We start from the raw sequence: 24,784 nt of genomic DNA, 5'->3' as shown, positions 1-24,784 counted from the left end.
TAGTGAATAGACTGCAGGCGGTGCCGCCAATATATATATATAGAATCTGGACATTCAATGTCACAATTTTAGTAAGCTTAACCCATGCAGAAAGGAGGATTTATAGATGTGTGTGTGGCACAGCAAAGAAATAAGCTGAGGCTCGAAGATGGACCAAAGGTCTGCTTGGCCTGGTGTCAAAGGCGAAGGCAGCCAAAACGGGTTATCAGTCCTTGAAGAACAGTGAATGTCAGACGCTGAGGCATCCCTTATTAAGTTGCAAAGAGTGAACACCATGAGTGCCAAGTTTTCTTTAATCACGACAATTAAATGCTGTTAAATGGGTCGATTCACGGTCTCCTGTCACGTGAGTCCAGGATGGAAATAGAAGTTGGCATGTAGACCTTGGCCTTGATAAGAACATGCTCACACTCCTTTATATTCCCAGATAAGAAAAGCTACTACAAGTCCAAGTTCAAAGACAAACTGAATGGCAGAAGGCATGAGCAATGAGAGATGTTGGGCTATTTGGGTGAGGAGGTACGGTGAAGTCCAGCCACCAGCACCTGGGGTACCAATTTACGTGCTGCTAGAGAATCAAATGTTCCAGAAGGGTACAAGCATACCAACCAATTGTAGAGGGCCATATAACAAAGGGCCTTATAGTTTGAGAGCCAATGATGTATTGTGTTTCTAATCACTGTGGAAGATGACTTGCACTAAGGGAGGTCATGAGTTGCCCACCTAACTGTAGAGACCCAATCACAATCCGACCCCTTATGGCAAGTATACTTAGATACTCCTTTTTTCCTTATCACAATACTGGTAAGGTTTTTATAGTTTGGCACGTAGTATGATGTCACGTATGATGGGTCTTTGCTATAAAAGTAATGCTTTTTATGAAATGCTTTGAGACCATGCTGTGCGACGTCCGTTGATGTCTGTTGTACTCCCTTTTTTAGATAACTGAGAATAAAACAGATATTTTGCCAACTTCCTGAGTCGGTCTTCTTATTTGGTGTGAGAGTCATTCTCTGTCCCATCCATTGTGCGATGTATTACCTTAATTAAAAGGACCATAAGGGTTCATAAATGTATTAATAATTGAGATATATTAATATAACATATTTAGAAATACTATGGGGAAAGCTACCCAAAGTCCAGAATTGTCTTCACTTTTCCAAACAACGTAAGAGTTGTGAAGTCATGAGCAAAAAGTGGTTTTATATTCATTGGAAAATTAAAATTGACATCCCGGGATTGGAAGCGTCATACCTTCTCAGAGGACAACTTTGAATGCCTTGTGCAGGTTATAACAGAGGACAGCTTACCAAGGAAAAAAAGGGGAAAGAACTAAGAACTAGGAAGCATTCTCATGCCTACGGACCTGATACGCTTAGAGCATTTCAGTCGCTCTTGGTGTCAGGCGCATGTAGTGCCCATTTACGATAAGGGTGCCAGATCAGTTTCCTGTAATTACAGGCGCATAGCGTTACTCGATATTGATAGCAAGGTTTTTGCTGCTATCTTGCTTTCAGCATCTTGAATCTTGATCCACTAGATCAGGAAGAATAGAGAAATGGCAAATCGGCTTTAGAAAGAGCATTTGCCCTTCATGAAGAGGTCTGATGATTAAATGTATATAACATCTTGCTGGAAAAGGAAAGACATCCCATTTATTTTGCATCTGCTGATTTTACAGCTGACCTCGATGTGGTTGATCGCAACCTATTATGCCATAATCTCCATAAGCGGGGTATTTCCCATGGTTTGAAGAGGCTGATAGTTAGCTTATATGAACAATCCACTATACAAGATTTCCTAAATCATCTTGGTTTGCTGTCTCACCCGATTTTCACCTCAAGGGGGTCAGGCAAGGGTTGTGTTTTATCACCCTGTTTATTCAACTTGTATATGGCTGACATTGGAGAATATCTGAAACCTAAACCGTTGGTAATCCCTAAACTCCACAAGTTAAGAACAATATGACTGGCCTATGCTGATGATTTTTTTTTTAATTTTGAACTCAACGCCATAGGTTTGCAACCCCTGCTTGAGGGTTTCTATAACTTTGTTGAGGGTCACTCTTTGTCTATTATTCCCTCTAAGACTAAAATGATGCAACTATCAAGCTAAAAAAAAAGAAGGCTTTTCGGTGGAGGATACAGGCTGAAGCAGTGGCCACAATAGAGTCCCACATTTATCAGGGCTTCCTTATTACTGCCAAAAATAACAAAAATGTACTTAGGTCTTAGTTGTGATCACAACCAATCACACTGTCTAATCAGTGGCGTAGAGTTGATTCCTGCTATGGTAGATTTTCCTTTCTACCTTGTATTCGTTTGTATGAAGGGAAAATCGTTCTGAAGATCTTATACGGATTGAAGTCTATAATGCATCTACAGTTGATTATTAACATGTTCTCAAAACCCTCTTTTGGAGGAAAATCTTGTGTTTCCCTGGCCACTTCTTGCAATTTGCTGTGAGCTTGGTTAAATCTCCTTAAAAGGTAGGACCCAGCGGAGGTACCTCTCATTATATAGGACATGTATAGTTTCTATAAAAGGATCCTTATTTGCTTTTCTCTGAGAAATCTCAAGGAAAAAGGGTCTTTTATGTTGCAAGAACTTGAGATGCTATGTGCCACTTTAAGAGCTGAATGTGCAGGTCATGTCAGCGAACTGATAGAGATGCTGACTAAGGTAAAACATGCTGTGTATGACCTTGACTGGGTACACACTGCAAATGGTTTTCATCAGTATACTTCAATATGTCACTTGCAGGGAATCATAAGAAGCGGGCCATTTTAGTCCCCTTCTTATCGATCTACCCTGACAAGTGTACCTTTTGTCTCTTTCTTAGGTTCTGATGGAACTTAGTGCTCACCAAAGAGATTTTGTTATGGCATGGAGTGGAAAGGGAATAGTTTGAGTTTAGTAAGTTTTGTCAAGATAAGGACCATCAGGAAACAGTAACATCTGTAATATTGTCAAGCTATTGTAAAGTCCCATCCCCGTTTTAGCACGTGTAATACGAATAAATAGACACACCCCAACGGGAATGAGACTAAGAGAACAGGTTGCGAGAGTTAGTGGTTTTTTATCAAGAATTGGCATCCAGAGAACTCTGCTGCCCGAGAGCGCTCTGGCAAACATTACAATTACATCAGTTTATGAAGGCAGAAATCATCACCAATGACATCATCATATAAGGGACTACATGGACACAGGATTGGATAACACATGTTGCTGTAGGTGCTGCTCCTTCCGGATTGGTTGTTCGGTTGGCAGGAGGCTGAGCATCACAAGGTCCATCTGCCTGTGTCCGGGCGGGGTGAGGGTCAGGTTGCTGTGAGGCAGGGAGGCCGCTAACTATGCTAACATAATACACTACAATTAAACATGCACTAAATAATAGTCATTACTACGCCTTTAAGTAATTCATTATAAACCTATAAATTAGATTTGTGTAATCGCACCATTACATATTGGGACTTATATGGGGTAAGAGGTTAAGGGTCTTGACCAGTATGATAAGATTCATTGCGGGGTGGGTCTGAACTCATCAAAGAGGCTGGGGGGAAAGTTGGTGTTTGTTAGTTGTAGGAGACAATATACTGTGAGAGAGGTCTGATTTTAGCTAAGGGCATGCTGGGTGGGCTTCATGGCAGGGTCATGTATTTCGTACATCAAGATAATACCTTGCAGGGACACAGGGTTACACTGGCAGTAATTCTCCAACAGCGAGGGTGAGGGGGCACGGGCAGGTTTGTGGAGATAGATGAGCTACAAGGCCTGGCTTAGGCCGGTTCACACATGGGACAATGATCTCAGAGGAAGAGCATGATGTTACATTTGTCTTTGTTGCAATTACCTCCGGCTCGAGCGTGAGAATGGAGCTGCAAGACTTTCAGACACAGTGAGAAAGGGTGGGGGCCTTGTGCGCGGCGTGAGGGGAGAAAAGACTTTTCGTATTATCGCAGTGAGGCCTAGTTCAAAAAGGGTGCATAAAGGGTGCACAAAATGGATGCCGCGTGTTCCGCGCAACAGCCCCATCTACGCCAATGCCAGCATAAGGCTGATATTAACATAAGGGCGATGGAGGCATCCCCACCATTGGGAGGCACATGGTTCAAACTGTACTGAATGCATGGCAGGCGGGCCCAAACAGCCCCTCACTCCCACACATTCCCCCCTTTCGTTACATCTAAAGTAACAAACTATTTATTATTCTTATTCTCATTTCGATAATACTCTGCTTCCGCAACTGCTTCATCCCAAGCAGGTGTTCCTTTTATTGTCACCTATGCCCTACATACGCTTCTTAAACTATGGCCCTTCCGTGCATATTCATCTGGGGTGCATGTCATATTTATTCCTCCATCCCCATCCAGGCCCACCCACACTTCCCTGTACCATGTCAGCTCCCTTGGTTCTTTTATTGTAGTGTGATATAGATGATCTACCCTGTCCTCATTCTGGCGAGATACAGCTGTCATACAATAATTCAGTGGGTTTGGTTCTCCCGTTTGCATTTGTACATCTATCATAGCAGCCACCATTGTCTGTCGGCCCATCGTTACCATCATCATTGCCGAATTAGGCATAGATTTTGCACAGCATCAGATACCTAATTGGCACACACAGAAAAATAGTAAAATAAAAACAATGACAGGAACAAAAATGTTCATCATAGTGTTGAACCAGGACGGTATCCAGTTGAACATATTTATTTATTGCATTTATTACTCGCCCAAACCCTTGGGTACCACGGCGATGTTGCAGACAGCTTGGTTAAAACATTTCTTAGAAATTGCCAATCGGCCGCAGTGCATGTGAATACAAAATAATCATACACGAAGACATTTAATGCAGGGCTTCAGTACAGTGATATTTCCTGAAGCATGGAAGGGGATTTTAGTCTTGGTTAAATAGCCACGTTTTCAGGGATTTCTTGAAGCCTGAGAACGTTTGCTCATTTTTGATGGGGAGGGGAAGAGTGTTCCAATATGTGGGTGCGAGGTATTGGAAACTACTGCCTCCTGCCTTGGTTGTCTTGTAGCGGGGGATGGCTAGGAGTAGTTGACTGTTAGATCTGAGGGGCCTCTTTGATACTTTTTTGGTGATGGCGTGGTTGAGGTAGATGGGGACACAAGAGTGGATGCATTTGAATGTGACGCACAGGGCTTTGAATGTGACCCTGGCTTTGATGGGGAGCCAGTGATGGTTTCTTCTAATATTTGAGATGTGATCTGACTTCCATAATCCAAGGGCCGCCCGAAGGGCTTTATTTTGAATAAGCTGTAGTTTGTTTAGATTGGCTTTTGAGGTACCCAGGTAGAGTACGTTGCAGTAGTCGAGCCTGGATAAGATTAAAGCTCTTGCCAGCGTGATACAGTTGGTGGGTGTCAAGAATTGGCGACTGAGAGCAATAAGTTTTGCGGTGTAGGAGGTAGAGGAAGAGAGGGCGTTAATGTGCTTGGTCATGGTGAGGTTGGCATCTAGGTAGACACCTAGTGTTTTTACTTGTTTGAGTACTGATATGTTTGTGTCATCGATGTTGATGGATGAGTAATCAGCATGTAATGCTTCTATTTTGGATTGGGAGCCCACAATGAGAACCTCAGTCTTCTCATCATTGAGACAGAGGCTATTTAGTGCCATCCAATTTTGGATTATGGCATATATTTTGTTGATAGTGTCGGTGTCTTGAGTGTAGTCTCCCGATAAAGGGATGAGGATCTGGGTGTCGTCTGCAAAGTTGGTGTAGATGACACCCATGTCGTCTAGCGCTGAGAAGAGGAGTTTAGTGTATGCATTGTATAATGTTGGTGCGAGACAGGAACCTTGGGGGACACCAATGGGTACTATGATGGGGTTGGCGGCTTCTTTACCTATGGCGACCCTGGAGGTGCGGTCAGCAAGAAAAGATTTGATCCAGGTAGTAGCTTCGGTGGAGAGGTTGAAGTCTTTCGCTAGTGTGGCGCACAGTTTATTATGGTCTACTAAATCAAACGCTGCTTGGCTCTATTCCTCCTTCTTTCGACATCCTCTCCCCCAGGCTATGTACTTCTGAGATCATGTGGGAGAGGGTCCCATTATCTGCATCTTCAGAGGGTATGAATGTACAGCATGCGCTCCCGATATTTATCGGCAAACACCGCCATCCATCGCGGAGAGAAGGTCTAGGACGTACCGGTTCTGCATTGTCATTAGGCGCAAAGCGCAAAGTTCCACCTTGATCACATTGAATCCCTCTTCAGTGTCATTGGCCAGTTGGATCAGCTCCCAGCAGATGATCTGTAACCATTTGGCGTTTGTTCGAGCCTGGAGTCCTGGCATTAGGAGGGAAGCAAAGAATGTCTCCACAGAATTGAAATGTGTGTACTTTGGCGTGATCTCAGCGAGAAGAGCTGATGATTCATTGGAGATGTAGTTTGATCACCGCTTTTTGAGAGAGAGTCTGTCCTTTAGGTCACTTCCAGACAACAGATCATACGAAGGAGGTTCTGTTATTGCTACTTGGGGCGATGTGTCAGCCGACTGCCCTGCTGCCGATATGCCTGCCGATTGCCATGCTACCGATATGCCAGCCGAACCTTTACCTCCTTGGATATGGCTTTATGGGATTACCAACAGAGCTAAATGCAGGGTGGCCAGGGCGCAAGTACCTCTCCACGATGCTGGTAGATGTTTGCCACAGACCCAATACATGTCCATCAATGTGGCTGTACCTTTTTTCATGCCCGGAATAAGGATTGTTTGTTGCACTGCTTGTTGACACCCATGGGCACCTTCCCTTCTCTGTGAAAGCAAAGCTCATGTGGTATTTCTATTTGGGTCTTGATGGATTTTTCTAGTGCGGTGACCCAGGTGAGTTTTGCAATGTGCTGGGACCAGACAGGAGCACACGTTTCCTTGACCCATTGAAAGTTGTCTTCAGCTGATCCTCTGACTACTTCAGCTTTGCACTCAATGGTTTCATCATGCCATTTATTTTCTGTGAAGCTTGTTCCTTTTATGATGAAGAATGGTTCTTTAATGCAGATTACTCCTTGGTGCCTGCTTGTGCATGTTTTCTCGTTCTGCAACAGTTCTATTGTAACAGTGTGTGCCTGGAAGGTGCTCCGACTTCTACATAATACAAGATGAATTAAACACTGGTCATCTTTCAAGGGTACTTCTTGTTGTGCAAGTATTTTGGGTGTGCCTGATGTGTGCGGTATGACAGCGTTTGTGGCTTGTTTTGCAGTAGCACTCATGCCTGAGTACCATTTATTTAATTGGTCAGGGTGGCGGGGTCTTCAATTTCATCTAATCCCAGGCCATGGTAGATATCATATCTTTACCCTCCTCCCCCCTTCCCGGTTATTCATTGTTTTCACTTTTCGATAATGTATAGGAAAGACTCCTGCCTATGCTGTGTCATTGAGGTCATTCACTGTGTACCCAGCCTGTAGTTCTGGGGTCTCTTGGGTAGCAGCCGCATAAAAGTGCATTATAGTTCCTTGCGAGGTAGGTTTTATGGTTGTCCGTACATCAATATTCATCAGGTTAGGTTAATTTTCCCAAAAGTAATCACCATCATACTCGTTTGTTTCATTATCATAATTCAGGCTTATAACAGCAAGTGGAATGAGGGGGGCTTCTGCTGTGCGATTAATGTGCAACGTAGTGAGATTTGTATTACCAGAATAATCATTATCAGAATAATTATGTTTCCACATTGTTTTCACACATGCCCAATATACGTATTGATCCTTCTCGTATTCGCTATGCCCTGCTCCCCCCCTTTGTCATGTCCTCCACAATGAAAAACGCAGTATAGTAGCAGGCCATAAAAAATATCATAATCGAAAACAATATCACAGAATATTTCACACCGCACTCTAATTTATGATATTTATTAGCTCTATTAACTAACCTATCACTAACTAAAATTGTGCCGTTATCTGTGAGTGCACTCCTTTCAGCCATTGTGTTACATGGAGGGGCGATATAAAATGGTTAAGTGACAGGCAAACATTTCATTATCCATGTCATTATGTTTTTTATTTTATCATTAATATCTACTTTGTTGCTTAACAATACTTTCTATGGTGTGCACAATGCTATTTTTCTATATTTCTTGTACATTCAATTGCTATTATATTTGTTTGTAATCAATATCATTTTCTTTCAATAATGAGCATAATTTCTATATAGAGGCTGTAGATTGTCATGTCATGGAATTTGATAAAGAGAAAAGAGAGAGAGAGAAAGAGAGAGAGAGAGAGAGAGAGAGAGAGAGAGAGAGAGAGAGAGAGAGAGAAAGATTTATAACTGCTTTCTTACATAATGCATTTCAATTTTTTCTCTTCTTCATTTTGTACTGTTTTAGTTACTTCCCTACCCACTGGCAACTTCATTGATGTTTGCTTGCTCGCATTGAGGGATTGCACTATCACATGCTCTTCTCACATCTGACAGATGCACCCAATATTTCAATCCCTTAACCTTTACAGTGGTAGGTGTGCAGTAAATGACCTCATACGGGCCAGGAAATCTTGGAGAGTTCCATCTCTGAACAAAACTTCACACATGCACATTTTCTCCTGGCATTAACTGGCCCTTTGACTGTCTTTGGCCTGCATTGCAGTGTCTGTCACAGCATTCTCAGTAAAGGGTGGTGCAACGCACTGCGCGTGTCAACTGTGTAAGGTATTCCTTGAACTCTTCCCCCAGCACTGTGGCAGCTCTGTGCGCGTCTGAAGCTTTTCTTACTGGGGAGAGAGACGTATGAATGCACCTGTCCGTCACTATTTTGTGCGGGCTCAAATGGCGGTCTTTACATGGATGTGTTCTGAGTTGGAACAGTGCTAGGGGCAAGCAATACACCCAGTTCTTTTTGAGTGTGTTGATATCTTACTTTTGAGTAGGCCGCTGATTTGTTCCACCATTCCGTTAGCCATAGGGTGATAAATCGAACACAGTTTGTGCTTGACCCCCAGTAATGTTGTTATTTCCTTGAAGAGGTCATTCACAAAGTGTGTGCCATTATCTGATCTTATAACATCACATATGCCCCAACGTGAGAACACCTCCCACACCAAGAACTTTGCAGCACACTTCACATCTGGGTGGGGGCATGGTCCAGCTTCTACCCACCTTGAAAAAGGGTACACTATCACAATTAAGTATTTTGCTCCATTACATCTTTCTCCCATATCGGCGTAATCAATATGGAGCTCTCTGAACAGGCCCACAGGACGCGGTAATGTTCCTCGTAGTGGCCTCAGTGTCATCCCTGAACTGTATGTTTGCCATGTGGTGCACTCTAGAGCAAGTTTTCACAGATGTTCCTGAGGTTCCGAACAAACCAACGTTCTTGTATGTCTGCTGCTATATGTTGCTTAGTTACATGTGTTGGAAAGTGTAGCTGTTGGAACACTATTTCCAGCAACTCCAGTGGCATCACCACTTTCCCTGTTAGTTCCTGTCTCCATATTAAATCTGTCGATGACTTCTCGCACCCTCTCTTGGCCCATAATTCTTGTTCCTTTACCGGTGCGCACCTTTGAAGTTCTATTATTTGGGATGATGGTGTATGATTGTATCCTTCCTCTAATTACTCTGTACTTGGTGTTTTGATAATACATTCAATTGCTGGTGGGACATTGAAATATGCAGCGTCTTTCGCTGCTGCGTCTGCTGCTGCGTTACCCAATGAGATTGCATCTGTGTTATTGGTATGGGCTTGGCATTTCACCACTGCCACTACTGATGGTCCTGCTAATGCATCTATCAGCTCATTTAGTAATGCAGCATGTTGTATTGGCGACCCATCTGCCCTCCGGAACCCTCTCCTTTGCCATCGTGACAGCCCTGAGTGTACTGTTGTTGTAGCGTACGCCAAATCTGAATATATTGTTACAGCACAAAGCTTTAGCAATGCACAATGCCTCAATTAGTGCAGTTAATTCCGCTGCCTGTGCAGAGTATTGAGAGGGGAGGCACTTTTGTACAATGATCTCATATCCCTCTTCCTCCATTCTTACAACCGCCACTCCCATGTGTTTTTCCCCTGTTTCACTGTCTATTGATGCTGATCCATCTATGAAGTATGTTTCTCCCTCCTGCAATGCATTTTCACTCGCTTTGGGAATATCATCCTCTTCTCCTTCATATGTATCACAATTGTGTTCCTGCATATCTCCTACAGTGCATGGTTCACTAATGAATGTAGCTGGGTTTACTGTCTTACACCTGACCACATGGACATTTTGACTGGAGCTTATTATTTTGTAGGCTGTTTCCCTTTGTGTTTTTAACGTTGATTTGGATCTTTCTAGAATTGCAAAGTGTGAGTGTTCTGCATATAGGGTCACTGAACATCCCATCACGATGGTGGCGCTTTTATCTATTGCGAAGGCCGCTGCAGCGAGAGTGTGTTTGCATGCAAAGTTACCTTGTATTACTGAATCCAATGTACCACTGTAATAGGCCAATGGCTTGTGGCTTAGTGATGTTTTCTGTGTCAGCACTGCAGTCATTAGAGTACCATTGCAGTGTGAAAATAAGTAGAATTCCCTATCATAATCTGGGTTTGCAAGAACTGATGTGTGTGCAATGAGATCTTGCAATTTGAAATACTGTGTCATCATCTCACTTGTCCATTTTATTGGGACATTATTCTTTTGTGCTTCCTTCAATGCTTGTAGCACTGGGTGTGTGTATGCTGCGTAATCAATTATCCATGCACAGCAGTAATTACAGATGCAGAGAAACTTCTGCATGTCTTTTATTGTTTTTGGAATGAGCATATGGCGTATAGCCGCTTCCCCGTTGGGTAATATCCTTTTACCATCCTTTGAAATTAGCTGTCTTAAGTAAGGTACTTCAGCTAGGCAATATTGCAGTTTGCCTTTGTCCACCTTGTACCCTTTTGTGGCTAACAAATTCAACAACTTTATTGAATCGGCCCTGCACTGTTCTTCACTCTTGCTGCAGACAAGTAAATAGTCTACATATTGCATTATTGTGCTTTCTACATCAATGTTTCCTAGATCTTCATGCAAAATCCTATTAAAAATGCAGAGGCTTTCACAATATACCTGCGGTAGTCTGCAATGTTCATATCTGTGCCCCCCCAGCGTGAATGCTGTGAGGTACTGACAGCTTGGGTCAATTGGAATGGAGAAGAAAGCATTCTTCAGATCCACTACTGTGAAACATGTGGCATATTTAGGTATGCTACACAATATTGATGCTGGATTAGGTACTAATGGGAATTGTTTCTGGATGACGTCATTAAGTGGGCGTAAGTCCTGGATCATCCTCCAAGCCCCGTTTTTCGCTTTTTTAATTGGAAAAATCGCTGTGTTACATGGCGAATTAGATGGCACTATTATCCCCTGTTGTAATAGGGCGTTTATTGTTTCTTGTATTCCTTCCTCTGCCTCCCTGGAAAGTGGGTACTGTTTTAATCTGGCCAACATTGCTCCTGGTTTTAATTTTAGGTTGATGGGTGTAACTTCGTGTAGTAGCCCTACAAATATAGGAAGCTGTGGTCCATATTCCTGGCAACACCTTCTCCATGCCATTCTCAAATACGGTAGGCGTCATGTTAACACTAGCCATAAGAGGGTTGTGTATTTCCCTATGCTGGATCATGATATCACAATGTAAACTTATCTCCATTATTATTTCCCCATCACGTTCACTGTCAGTAAACCATTCTTCATCTGTTTAATTGCGCAACATTATGTTTGGGTCTATGCACAACACTGTTCTCCACTCGCACCCATGTGTGTCCAGTCCTATTACTGCGATACGTTTGCTCGAGACCTGCACCCCCTCTAGGTCAATAGACAAAATTGTTCCTGGCACAATGTCTGTATTTACAATTGGGCGGAAGACAAAATCTGAGGGTACCTTCCATTCTTTCCTTGTTATCTCTGGCACCACTCGTGCTAACACCATGATACCATAAATGAACATATCCATTGTCAATGGGCACTCCTCTTACCGCAACTTCATTTGTCATTGTTCTGATCATCAGCATCGCCCATACAAGGCACACTCCTGGGGTTGAACAAACTATCCCCCATTCAGTAAAGGAGATCGCCATGTTTAATCTACTGAAGAGGTCTCTTCCCAGCAAATGTATTGGTGCGTCTTCATGGTACAGAAGGGGTGCGTGCACTGTTTTTCACCCCACCGTTATATCAAGATCTTTTGTGTAAAGAACTTTTAAAATAGCCCCAGAGAACCCTTGCGTTTCCAAATTTCTTCCCGAGAGCGGGAACCGGCCTTCCAAGAGGCATGATTTTTCTGCTCCCGAGTCTACCATAAAGATTAACTGTTTGTTGCCTATTTATGCTCCCATTAGTGGTTCTTCTTCTGCACGTAGGGTAGTGGATAGGACTGGACATGCAAGTGCTTTCTGTGGGCTGTCCTAATCGGCATATGTCTCTGTTCCTGGAACTGAGAAAACGTTATCTCCCACCACTGCTGCACCGCGGAAAAGGTGCCGCTGCACCATTAGCGGATGTTGCAAAATGTTATTGTTCGTATTTCCTACAGTATTTTGTCTTGCCATTTGCTGTTGCATACCCCTCTGTTGTGGTTGTTGCTGGGGCTGTTGTCTTTGTTGCATTGCATATAATATTGCCCGTTTTTTCCATCCCCTCCCATGGGTAACCCGTAGGGACTTCCTGGGTGTGGGTGACCATACTGTTGTTCATTTCCCATAGGGGGCTGTCCTTGGTAATAACCCATGGGTCGCATTCTACATTCTCTTGAATAACGCCCCCACCTCCCACAGTTCCAACATGACCCTTGTGGTCCTCCCCTCGCCCCAGGCCCACCAAATCCTCTATTTCCCATTCCTCCTAATACCCCTCTGGTTCATTTGTACCCTCTTCATCCTCTTGCTGGCCTTCCTTGCCATTGGGGCCCTCCATACTGTTCCTCTCCATCCCACTGCTCTTGTCCACTTGCAGCCCATGTTGCGGCCATTCTGGCTGGTGCGTTTCCCACTCCCTCTTCTCCTTCGCCGTTCCTGTTAGTTGATGTTGTTGCATTCAGCACTGTGACCTTTGCTAACTTATTTTGTACTAACTTTGCTTCGTCTGCCAACCTTCTCTGTGCTCTTTTTTTCTCTTTCTTTGATCCTCCTACAATCGTGCAGAATTATGCTCTGAATCTCGGGCCAACCCTTGCCTTCTATCCCAGCTATTTTATCCAAGGCCTTCTGCACCTCCTTTGTAAGCCCTTTTTTTGATTATGAAGTGTGGGATGTTTTTACCCATGCATCCAAGACCTACAATAAAACTGTGCAGTACTGGCATGGAAAACATCATGATGGCCAGAACTCCCCAGAGAGTGCACAGGGAAAACATGAAGAATAGGCTGCCACCCATGTTTGCCTATGTTGTGAGCACAGGAGGGCACTGCCTAAAACCACCATTGGGCTACACACACAGTAGCCTGAAACCATTGGCAATGGCAATGCTGATTGCCAAAAGCAACCCAGAACTGTGGGGAATTCATTTTCTTAATCCCAAAAATGGTTGCATTACCAGTACTCACCACTATCAGAAAGCCGGCGTTTTAAAACCACCAGACTTTTGTGTAAAACTAAACAAATGAAACAAAACCAGACCAAGGAAAGACTTGCTAAGAGGTGGATACAATGTAAAACTATATTCTGAAATGACTTGAAGGAAGTAATTATTTAATGTATAGGTAAAAATTGTCAGTTTGATTTGAATGTAGAAAACTGGGAACAAAAAGTGACATTTAGCTGAAACCTGGCTTAATGAAACTGGATTCTGCCTGACAACTACCCCCCATGGAGAAACCTGTTCAGCCACTCTTCCCAGGCCTAGCTGCATCCTGCTGCCCCTTGCCAAAAGGAGTTGTCACCTCTCTGATTAGATTAGGGGTGGAGCGCCTGGGAACTGGAAAGAACAGAACAATGCAACTTCCTTGACTCAGGCAAATGTTATATTGGGGGCGACGTAAAATAGCTTCCTCTTGGGAGAAACTGGGGGGCAGCTGTGCCTCTGTGAACAAGCTGGCTTGGGGGAAGTGGATAAACCAGTTATTCCACCATGTGATGTGGGAAGCAACACCCCTTTTTGACCAGAGCATAATTTTAAAAAGATAGATAACTCATAGTGCAGACTTGTCAGAATTATATAAGTAACATCATTATTTTTGTGATTTTTCTGTGAACATTTTAAGAGGCGTTAGGACGCTGTGGTGTATTCTGGGGGGTTGCTAGCAGAAAATAGGGTCTCACTCCAAATGTATGCATGTTAAAAATCTGACACTTTATCATCTGTAACCCATATCCCTGGTGCACATTTGTGTAAAATCTGGAAAGGTTTAGAGGTTGTTATCTGGATGAAAAGGGGAGAATTCTGTCTTCAGTGGACACGACATCGTACAAAGACAGGGATCGGATGGTTTGGTGCTACAGAAAATATGTTAACTGGACCAATAATATTAGAAAAATGGTACATAGATAAATATGTATTTGGGTCAGAAATAGATTTGTGTGCAATCTGACAAGGAGAGATTCATCTGACCATAAAACCTACAGCATCACTCTGACTCACATTTCCTTCCCCCAATCAAGGGAGAGAGGAGGAATTGGCCAATGAAAGGTGAGAGGGGCAGGTTTAGTTATGACCAACGCACACACCCACTTTCCAAAACACATAAAAAGAGACTGCTGGGACAGGTAGAGGCATTCAATTCCATTTGCTGCGGAGCATGCTGACCGACGACTTCACATCCAGAGATCCAGACTTCAAATCCATCAATCTCCAGAACCTGTAGCAGAAATTAACTCCAGAATTTGTAGCAGAGAGGCCTGAATCCACCAGCTGAATCCTCTTCAGCAGGCCTCAAAACTAACCAAACTATTCAACAGCCGGGCGAGCTGTTTGGAGTTTTGCCGAGAATTTTTGCAAGAACCTGTAGCAGTACCCAGAAAGCAGTGTTACATCCAGAATCCAGAGAGGCTAGACCAGCAGAGCAGAGCTGACCCAGATCGCTGTGAGCAGAACCGGTGCCTGATTGACCCGCCGAGCAGACAGAACCGCAGCCGGACGTGTTGACCAGATCCGTGACGAGGCCTAGTTCAAATTTATATTGTGAGTAACTAGCAGAAATGTGCAGAACCAATCTCTTAGTTAAAATAATCGAATCCAAACTATTTTAACCTAAGTAGAACAGCCTCCTAGAAATAGAGTCGTCTGTCATTTGTAAAGCTGCACAACTGTCACCTGTCAATTCTGCAGCTGCAAGCTGCCACCGGTCATTTTGAGTTTACTTTAAATCCAAAAAACTACCGTTATTTAATCGTCCGTATCTCTGGAACCGTTTGGGCTAGGAACAAAATTTAACTTTCATCTGAAAGCTATACTTTTACCGTAATCGTGAAATTTACTGCGATTTGCGATTTTGGCTCAATTTCTCCACTTGTCAAAATAGCAGCTCCATTCTTTCTTTTGTTAAAATCCGTTTGCAACTTGGTAATAACTCATAGAGCATTGCTAAAGTGAGCCTGAACTAATACCAACACGCATCTCCCACTCACCCTGAATCTCTAGAGGGAATTCAAATCAGTTGGCACATTTTCCCATCCATTGCCATCACATTTAAAAAGCATTTTGGGCCTGTGTTTCAAACTCCTACCTGTTTCCTCTAAGCTTTGCTGGGGGGGGAACTGAATTTCCTATTGTATTTGATTGCATTCCTGAGAACTGTGTGCTCCTCTTTCCATCTCCTTCCATTTCTCACATTGCATAGGGGAGGGGGGTGAATTGCCAGAGAAAAAGTGATTATCTTATCTTTTGCTAAAATCATATCAAGTATTTCTGTACTGCATTTTATTCCTCATTGCATTTCCTTGAAACCATAAAGCATTCTCAGCTACCTCATCCTCTATACTACTCCTAAGTAATCAAGTGTACCACTGTAACATTACCCATTGTGGATCCACATCATATGTCTCAGTGTACTATCAGATATTAATATATTATAAAAGTGTGATAGATATATATTGTTTAAATTTTCAAATAAACCTTTTAATTTGCAAAACAAACCTACTTCTTGGCTCAGTGGGGTCAGGGGGATTCTAAGAGGGGGGTGTTATACAAGGGTTGTCATCCAGAGTACTGAACTGGATATAAAAATACATCAATAAGGGTTTTCCTCAGCATCCCAGACTAGGCATTGACTTAGCTGTAGTGTTGATTGAATATCGCTTACAAAAGTGGGGGCTCGTCCAGGATGTTCTGGGTTAGATTTACCACTTGTGCAGATTATTACAGTGTGCCAACTGACCAGATACACATATCCGGTTAGATCACCACGCTATTTTACACTGTGAAAGCATCCCTCAAAGGAACGCTCTAAGGAAACGGTCTGTTTTGCAAAATAAAATACAAACTTCTGTAAGTCAGGAAGGAACTCAAATTCCAGAATGACGACCTTGGTAGATATGAAAATAGCCAGAGAGAACTTCTTACATAAGCTATTTGTGAGAGTTGAGTGGACTCATCAGGAACAAACGGTCTGGTTGCAGGCATTCGCGCAACAGGTCACTGAAACAGGGTCATATATCTGGGGAGATCAGGGTCCCCTACATGTGACCCTGAGTGAACTATATATGGCCCCTAAAGCCAAAGATGAACATAATAAGATTGCCAGGATAGCGGCATATTTGTATCTATATATGGGAGCCATGCAGGACAAATGTGCTGAAGGCCAAGATCTGGCAAATAGGCAACAGATGGCGTTAGAGAAGGCCCAATCTGATCTGGACTCTTCTGAGCAGAGGCTGCTCAGGAGCCAGGAGTCAGAAAAGGACAGCAGACAGTACATCACTAATATAAAGGAGGATATGGATGTGCTGCAACAGGAAAAGGCGGACCAGGATACCAGATTTCTGGCCTTGCAGAAGGAGTACCAAGAAGGTTTGGACTCCCTACTGTGGAGCCATAAAAAGCTGGAGCAACAATTAGATTTCAATAGGGCATGTGCCGAGCAGGTAGTCACCCTGCAAATCCACCTAGATAGGGAGAAGGCAGAGAGCAATAAACTGATTTTGAAAGACCTGGATACCCAGGCAGAGTTTGACCAGGAGCGCCAGAAAGCTGGTGCCTTCCAAGGGCAAAGGGACGACCTGGCGGCACAGATGCAGGCTCTTAGTCAGGAAAGGGATACCTTAGGCCAGGAAGTCTGCCACTTAAAAAGGAAAATGGAAGAAAATCACCTGGCCCTCCAGGGACTGGGTGACCTCCAAAAAGAACACCAGAACTTGTTAGAGCACACCAGGAGGGTGGAGGATGCTCTGGCAAGAAAGGAGCAGGCCAATAGCGACACAGCTGAGGAGGTAACCCTCCTGCAGCAGAGACTGGCCCAGTACTCCAGGACCAATCAGGAGGCACAGAGAGAAAATGAGGCTCTCTGTCAGCACAATGATAGGCTCCAGCAACAGGTAGCGATGCAGGAGAGACTGATAGAGTCTAGTAAGGCCTTAACTGAGGAACTGAAAGCGCAGGCTCTTGCATTGCAACAGGGAGCAGGGGCTGATAGAGACGAGGTGCGCTGGGAAAGGGAAACGCCTGAGCATAACCTCAGGAGCCCTGGTACCAGAGGCCTTCATCTCTCCCAGTCCCTGGACTCTGCCACCCCCATGTCCCCTGGCGCACATGAGCCCAGGGCCACGGAGATGGCAGATTACTATCCAGCTAGAAGTATGGGGCTCATAGGCCAGTACCTCCCAGGAATGGATGGGCAGGCATCCGGGTATGGGCACCCAAGCACAGTGCAATTTAGTGGAGAACCCCAGGAGAGTAGGCCCATTAAGAGCATCCTGAAATCCTCTGCCCAGTTAGGTCAGTGGGGGGGGGTACCCATCAAATACTGGCAGCAAGGAGGGGTTTGAAGACTCCTCTGAGCATTACAGGACACAGGAGACCAGGTCCCCACATTCTGCCAGCCATTCCCAGGCTCACAGAATCCGGGAAAACCTGGAAGATCAGACGGGCACCTCTAGGAGCAGAGCTTCTGAGTCGGAGGATGAATGGACCAGGGTTACCCGAACCAAAAAGGCCAATAAGGCAAAAAGGGCCTTTCTTAAGGACTCATTGAAACAAATAAAGGCAATAAGGAGTGTCATCACGCCTTATCATAAGAACGCCACGTATTCTGTTTGGGAACACTTGGAGCTCTATGAGCAAATGATGGAGACTTTCCATTTGAAGGACAGCCAAAGCTGTATTCAATATGTAAAGTGGACCTTCTCACCAGAATACTCCAGTTTCTTTGCGGGGCTGGAGGATCAAAACCATTCAAGGTGGTCCACATACAAGGCGGCCATCCTGAAACATTTTTCTGTGCACAGAAATCCTCAAGAGGCTCGCAAGGCAGCCTACAATTTGCAATGTGGGGAGGATCAGGCCCCACAAGAGTTTGTGCAAGAATGAAAGTGTGCTTTTGCGCAGACCACCAGAAGGGTGCGCACGGATAGCAGAGAATTTATCAATACGTTTTTCCATGCCTTACCCAAATACATAATGACCCAGCTCGTGAGAGATTTTCATGAGAAAAGATCTTTAGACTGGGTCATTGAACAGGCTACCCAGATCTATGAGGTGCAGAAGCCCATCGAAAATAAAAATAATGCGCCGAAAAACCCAAAAACCAACAGCACCCCTGCTGCTGCCAAGGTGGCAGAGGTAAAGGTTGCCCCCGTTTTAGATTTGGAGATGGGGGGGCCTAAAACCCTGCCTGCACCAAATAATTCTAAGCCCAGAAGGCCTTCGAGCCAGTCACAGACAGGGAGTCTAGGAGGTAGTCCCACAAATGGGGTCCCCCGCTCCCCTGACTATGTAAGTCCCCGCTACAAGGGAAACCGACCAATCCTGGGTTATGTGTGGACTCCTCCAGCCCAAGGGGGGGGATCCAGCCAAGCATCTAACCCAGGGAACTTCCCTCCCAACTTCCCACAGGAGGGCAGAAATTCTCCAAATCCTGGGCAGAACTTTTTCCCCAGGTATCCACCCAATTTCCAGCCCCAAAATCATCCATCCTTCTTTCCCCAATTCTCTGAGCTCAGACAACCTAATCCGGGAGAGGGGAGGCCAAGGGTGGAGGGGTACCAAAATCTTCCCAACCAGGAGTACTACCAGAGAAGGGATAGCTACCCTTCCCGGGATCAGCCCAGGGGAGAAAATAGAGCCCCGTATCAGCCTGAGCGGGTTTCACAACTTGAGCGCCAGGTCCAAAATATGGCACGGGATCTGGGTCTCATACTGAGGGCTCAACAGAACCCTCAGATGAGCATGCCACCGCAGAACGCCCCAAACTCTGGAACTGGTGCTCCAGAACAATGACGGGGGCAGCACCCCGATAACCCACCGGTTCCCAGGGAGGAGGCACAAGGGGAAGGGGGGTGTAAAGCCTTAGAGGAAGCTTCATTCCCAACTTGTAAACAGCCCCTGGAAAACCAGGAACCGGCAACAAAATCTCCTGCCCCTGAAACCCTGCCTCCTAAGGAGCAGAGGGGGGGTAGGAGAAACAAAGTACCCAAACAGGCCCAGTTTGTGGAGGAGGTACAGATCTTCCAATTTGAGGGAGAGGGATCCTCAGAAGATCCTGGGAAAAGGATCTTCTCCTTCAGAGATGGGGGAACTCCTCCCAAGGAAAAATGGGTCCCAAGGGATTCCAATCCAGACTGGGGAGATGTGGAGACTGAGCTACCGCCGCCCATCATCTCATCCCAGAACCGACAATACCGAAATCCCCTGGTTCAAACCCATCCTGGTGACTGCCTCCAAAAAGGAGGGGGCGGCCCAGAACCGGAACCAGGGGAACCCACAATGGCTCTGATCTCCAGTTGCCAACTTTTTCTTTCAGATTCCCCAGGCTCTTCACAGAATTCTGCCCAAATCTCTGCGCTAGCAATGTCCAAAACCAGAAAGTTAGCCCACCAGTTGTCCAAAAATGTGCATTATCTGTGCCCCCTTGAGGAGAAGGAGGGAAGATATTATGCCCCGGTACAAGTACAGGGGCAGGGTACAATTTTGGCACTGGTGGACACTGGATCCCAAGCTACCCTTCTCTCCAAAAGGGCCTTTGATGAACTAAATGCAGGAAGGGGGGAGAATTACCGAATTCCTCTCACCTCTCTTCCTGGACAACTGCAGAACTTTGACGGGAAGGAAATTCCCGTTGAGGGGACTGCAGACTTGGACATTAAAATTGGGCGACACAAGGTGAAACACCCGGTCATAGTAGTGACTCCAGAGGGCACCCCTTGTTTACTAGGGAATGACCTCCTGAGAAGGTTGTCACCCCTAATAGATTGTGTAAACAAGGTCCTCTGGACCCAGACTAGCCGACCAATAAAATTAAAACAGAGTGTCAACCATGTTAGTTTAAACGGCACCTGCCACATGGTTGAACAAAAATCTGACCAAGTAGAATTTCACTTCCAGAACAACCAAACTCCAGACGTGACAGTAATAGCATTAGGACAACAGACTGGTGATGGGGGGTCCTCTCTATTTCTGAAAATCAACCTTCCTTCCAGTTTAAGGTGGCATTCCACACTGGAAGGAAACACCCTGAAATTGTTTGCTAATCCACAATCAGAAACTCCCACTCCTATAGTCCAGAAAGATGTGAAATCAGCTCAGAGCCTGGCTGATATTCAGCAAATTGGAGAGCAGTTGTTCATCCCTGTTCAGTTAAATGATGGGAAGGACTCTGTTCTCACTCGAGTGTGTGTGAACAACGGTAAGAGCTTCATCAGCGAAGCCATGTTCCGCCAACTCCCAAAAGATCCAGCCATTCCCACATTCAAACTGATAGACAAATGGGAAATGGACCTGGAAGGACCCAATTCCAAACATCTCCTGCCAAGCAGGTGAATGCTCAAAATCTCCATTGGCAACAAGAGCATAGTCCATAATTGTTGGGTCGTGCGAGACGTCACTGCCGCCTTTTACTTAGGCAGTGATATTCTCAATCGCTTTGCCATTAGTTTGGACCTAATAAACTTCAAAGCTTGGTCCCGATTAGCGGATAATCCCATGGGCTTTGATGATCCAGAAAAAGCATTTAGGTCAGCTCAATTGCTACCTTATGCAGTTGAAATTCAGATCAAAGAGGAAGTCACCATCCCAGAAAGGACCTGACAATTCTCCCTGGGAGTGAAAGCTAAAAGAGGACAAAAATTGAAAAACCCTGATGCTTATATTCATCTAAATGCTTCTCTCCAACAGCAAGGATTGGGGGTAAACCCAACACCATTAGTCAACATAGAACATGACACCATTCCAATAGAGGTGGATAACAGCGACTTAAAGAGTATCACTCTAGCCGCAGGCACCATTATTGGAATGGCGGTTGATGACCGACATTTCTCCATTGATTTAGGAAATGAACTGTTAGGACCAATCCCCAAGGACTGTTTTGACAGTGACAGTGATGACGACACAACACCAGACAGGATTTTCACCCGGCATGGGGGGAACTTCCTGGTGTACACTTCTTGCCCTTACGGTAAGGAAGATGTGACTTGTGACTTCAGGAGGGATGAGGTGATTTTCCAGGTCCATGAGGTCTGCCTTTCCCACCTGAAGCCTCCAGTCCAAATCAGCACTCTGACCAGGGACTTCTCCACCCAGCTGGAGGAGGCCGCTGAGATAGCCAAACCAGAAGTCTTTCCAGGCTTCAGGCAGATGGTGGAAGAGAGAGTGAACCTAGCTGATGCCTGTGTGACTCTAGAACAGAAGCAAAAGTTGAAACAAGTTTTCTTGGATTTCCAAGATCTCTTTGCGGTAGACTCATATGACTGTGGTCGCACCGACATCCACACAACAACAATTCCCACGGACCCTGGAATGACTCCAGTGTTTGTGAAGCAATATCGTTTGCCTCTCGCATCCATGGAGTCCCTTACTGAAATAATTAAGAACCTTGAGTCCCAGGGACTAATCCGTCCAGTACACAGCACCTTCAATAATCCGGTACTGGGAATATTGAAGCCAAACGGCCAGTGGAGACTCTGCACCGACCTTAGGGAGCTCAACAAATGGGTTCATACTTCCCGATGGCCTCTGCCGTACATTGACCAAGGGCTGGCCCAGATTCAAGGGTCACAGGTATTCACAGCAATAGACCTGACCAATGGATAATGGACCGTGCCTGTCAGTAGGGAGGACCAATACAAACTGGCTTTTACCTTTGGGGGCCAGCAGTACACATGGACCCGGACTCCCTTCGGATACCTCAACTCCGGCAATGAATTCAACATTTTCCTACATAAGACCATGCCCGACCTGGGTGCGAGGGGTAACCTGGCTTATGTAGATGATGTCCTCATCAAATGTTCATCTGTGGAAGAACACATAGCGGAGATCCGTTATGTTCTGAAGCAGTTGAGGGCCGCCGGAGCAAAACTTTCCTTTCAGAAAGCACAGTGGTGTAGAACCCGTGTTAATTTCTTGGGCCATGAGATTACTCCTCAGGGTCTCTGTCCCCAAGAAAAGAAAGTGGAAGCTGAAAGACCCCACAACTCTGCAGGAACTAAGGAGCCTCCTTGGCCTGACTAATTACAGCAGAAAGTTCATTGAAGGCTACGCAGAGATCACTAGACCCCTGATTCATCTCTTGAAGGGGGGGTCAAGTGGGAATGGGGTCCAGAACAATCTGAGGCAGTAAGACAACTCAAAAGAAGCCTCTCACAAGCGCTTTGCCTAGCTTACCCTGTCAGAAACAAGGAGTTCTTCCTGGAGACAGGGTTCTCTAATACGTGCTTGACGGCAGTATTATACCAAAAGAATGACAAGGTCAATAAAGTAATCTCCTATGCGAGCAAAACTTTATCCTCTGTGGAGGAAAAATTCAACGATTGTGAGAAGGCACTCCTGGCAACGGTGTGGGCATTGAAGAATTACCGCCCGTTTATCCAGGGGGAACACATCATAGTGGAGACTCCACACCAGCCTCTGCAATATCTCCAAAGTGACAGAATCCGGGCCAGAAATGTGAGTAATTCCCGAATTACTTCCTGGATTCTGGCAATGCAAGGCTTTCCTGTGGAGGTCAGATATGGCCAAAACAAGAAGAGTCCCCTCGCGCAAGGTCTGGCTGACTTGCATGATTGTGCCAGAGAAAACTGTCTCGAGGACGAAAGTCTAAAAATCAAGGACAACATGGAGGCATACCTTAATTCCCCACACAAAGTCTTTGAAGAAGACAAGTGTGAGGGAATGCCCACTGTCTGTGTGGATGGATGCTCTTACCATGTTGACAACGACGGGGAGAAAGAACTGGTGGCTGGCGTAGGGAATGCATGAGTGAAGGAGTTCCCAGAACCCTCCGCTGGATACAAAATTGGTCCCCGAAGTAGTCAGGTGGCAGAATTGATGTCTGTGCATCAGGCCATCCTCACTGCTGTCCAACATCAACTCCATGAACTGGTCATAATCACAGATTCAGATTATGTACGGAACGGGTTCATGGAGCACCTGGTTAATTGGAAAACCAGAGGCATGTTATGTGCTAATAACAAACCACTGAAACATGGGAAGTTAATCCAAAATATTGATGATCTGGTCACATCGAATGGGATGACCATCTACTGGAAAAAGATCAAGGGTCATTCCAAAATAGAGGGACCAGACAAAACTGGAAATGACTTAGCTGATCAGCTAGCAAAAACCGGGGCCATCCAAGGGGATCTAATAGAAATAGAGTTCCTGTTGGGGGAAATCCAGGTCACTGCGATCACTAGGTCCCAGACAAATGCTCACAATGATCTTTCAACTGCCCAATGGAGCAAGGAGACCCCTGATGCTGATTTGATTACAGCTCAGAAGGTGGATCCAATCATTGGTAAGTTTTACCAACACCTTGAGGACCCTGAGAACTTTCCCCTGACGGACACAGATTACATTGGGAAAGAGGACCTAAGAGTGTTGATGAAATGTCCAAAAATGTTCCGAATCCAAGACGGTTTTATGGTAAGGAAATCCCAAGCTGGCCATGATCAGTGGGTGGTTCCTACCTCATTCCGAAGCCTGATGTTAAGTCACGCCCATGATGCGGCCACCGCCGGTCATAGGGGGTTTCACACAACACTGGAAATCTTAAGAGAGGTTGCATACTGGCCACACATGGGGCAGGACCTCGACCAATACTTGAAGGGGTGTCTTGTGTGTGCACAATTTCAGCCATCATCCCTCACACACCGTCCGCCTCTCCAAAAGAGGGGGATAACACTGCCATGGTCAGATTTGCAAATCGACTTTGTAGGCCCTGTGATTCGCTCGTCTAGAGGAAACAAGTACATGTTGACCGTTACATGCTTGTTTACCAAGTGGATGGAATGTCTCCCGGCCCCAAATTGCAAGGCAGAAGCAGCAGCTGCCCTGATGATTAACCACATCTTTTCCCGTTTTGGTCTACCTCAAAGGATTGAGTCAGACAGAGATAGCCACTTCACCAGTGAAGTAATGACAAAGATGTGGGAGATACTGGGGGTCAAAAGAAAGCTACATATTGCTTATAGGCCAGCTTCTTCTGGAGCAGTAGAGAGATACAACCGAACCATTGTGAGCATATTAAAAAGGTTTGTAGCAGATTCTGGGCCAAGTTGGGATATCCGATTACCTCTGGTCCAGATCTACCCCTTCATCTGCAACTAAAATGTCACCATTTGAGTTGATGACCGGACGCAAGATGGTGCTTCCCCAGCATTTGCTCTACAGGACCCAAGAGCAGACACTGATAAA

This window comes from Ambystoma mexicanum, chromosome 14, assembly GCF_040938575.1.
Source record: "Ambystoma mexicanum isolate Mex_15411 chromosome 14, UKY_AmexF1_1, whole genome shotgun sequence".
NCBI lineage: Eukaryota > Metazoa > Chordata > Amphibia > Caudata > Ambystomatidae > Ambystoma > Ambystoma mexicanum.
This window is presented reverse-complemented; position numbering follows the sequence as displayed.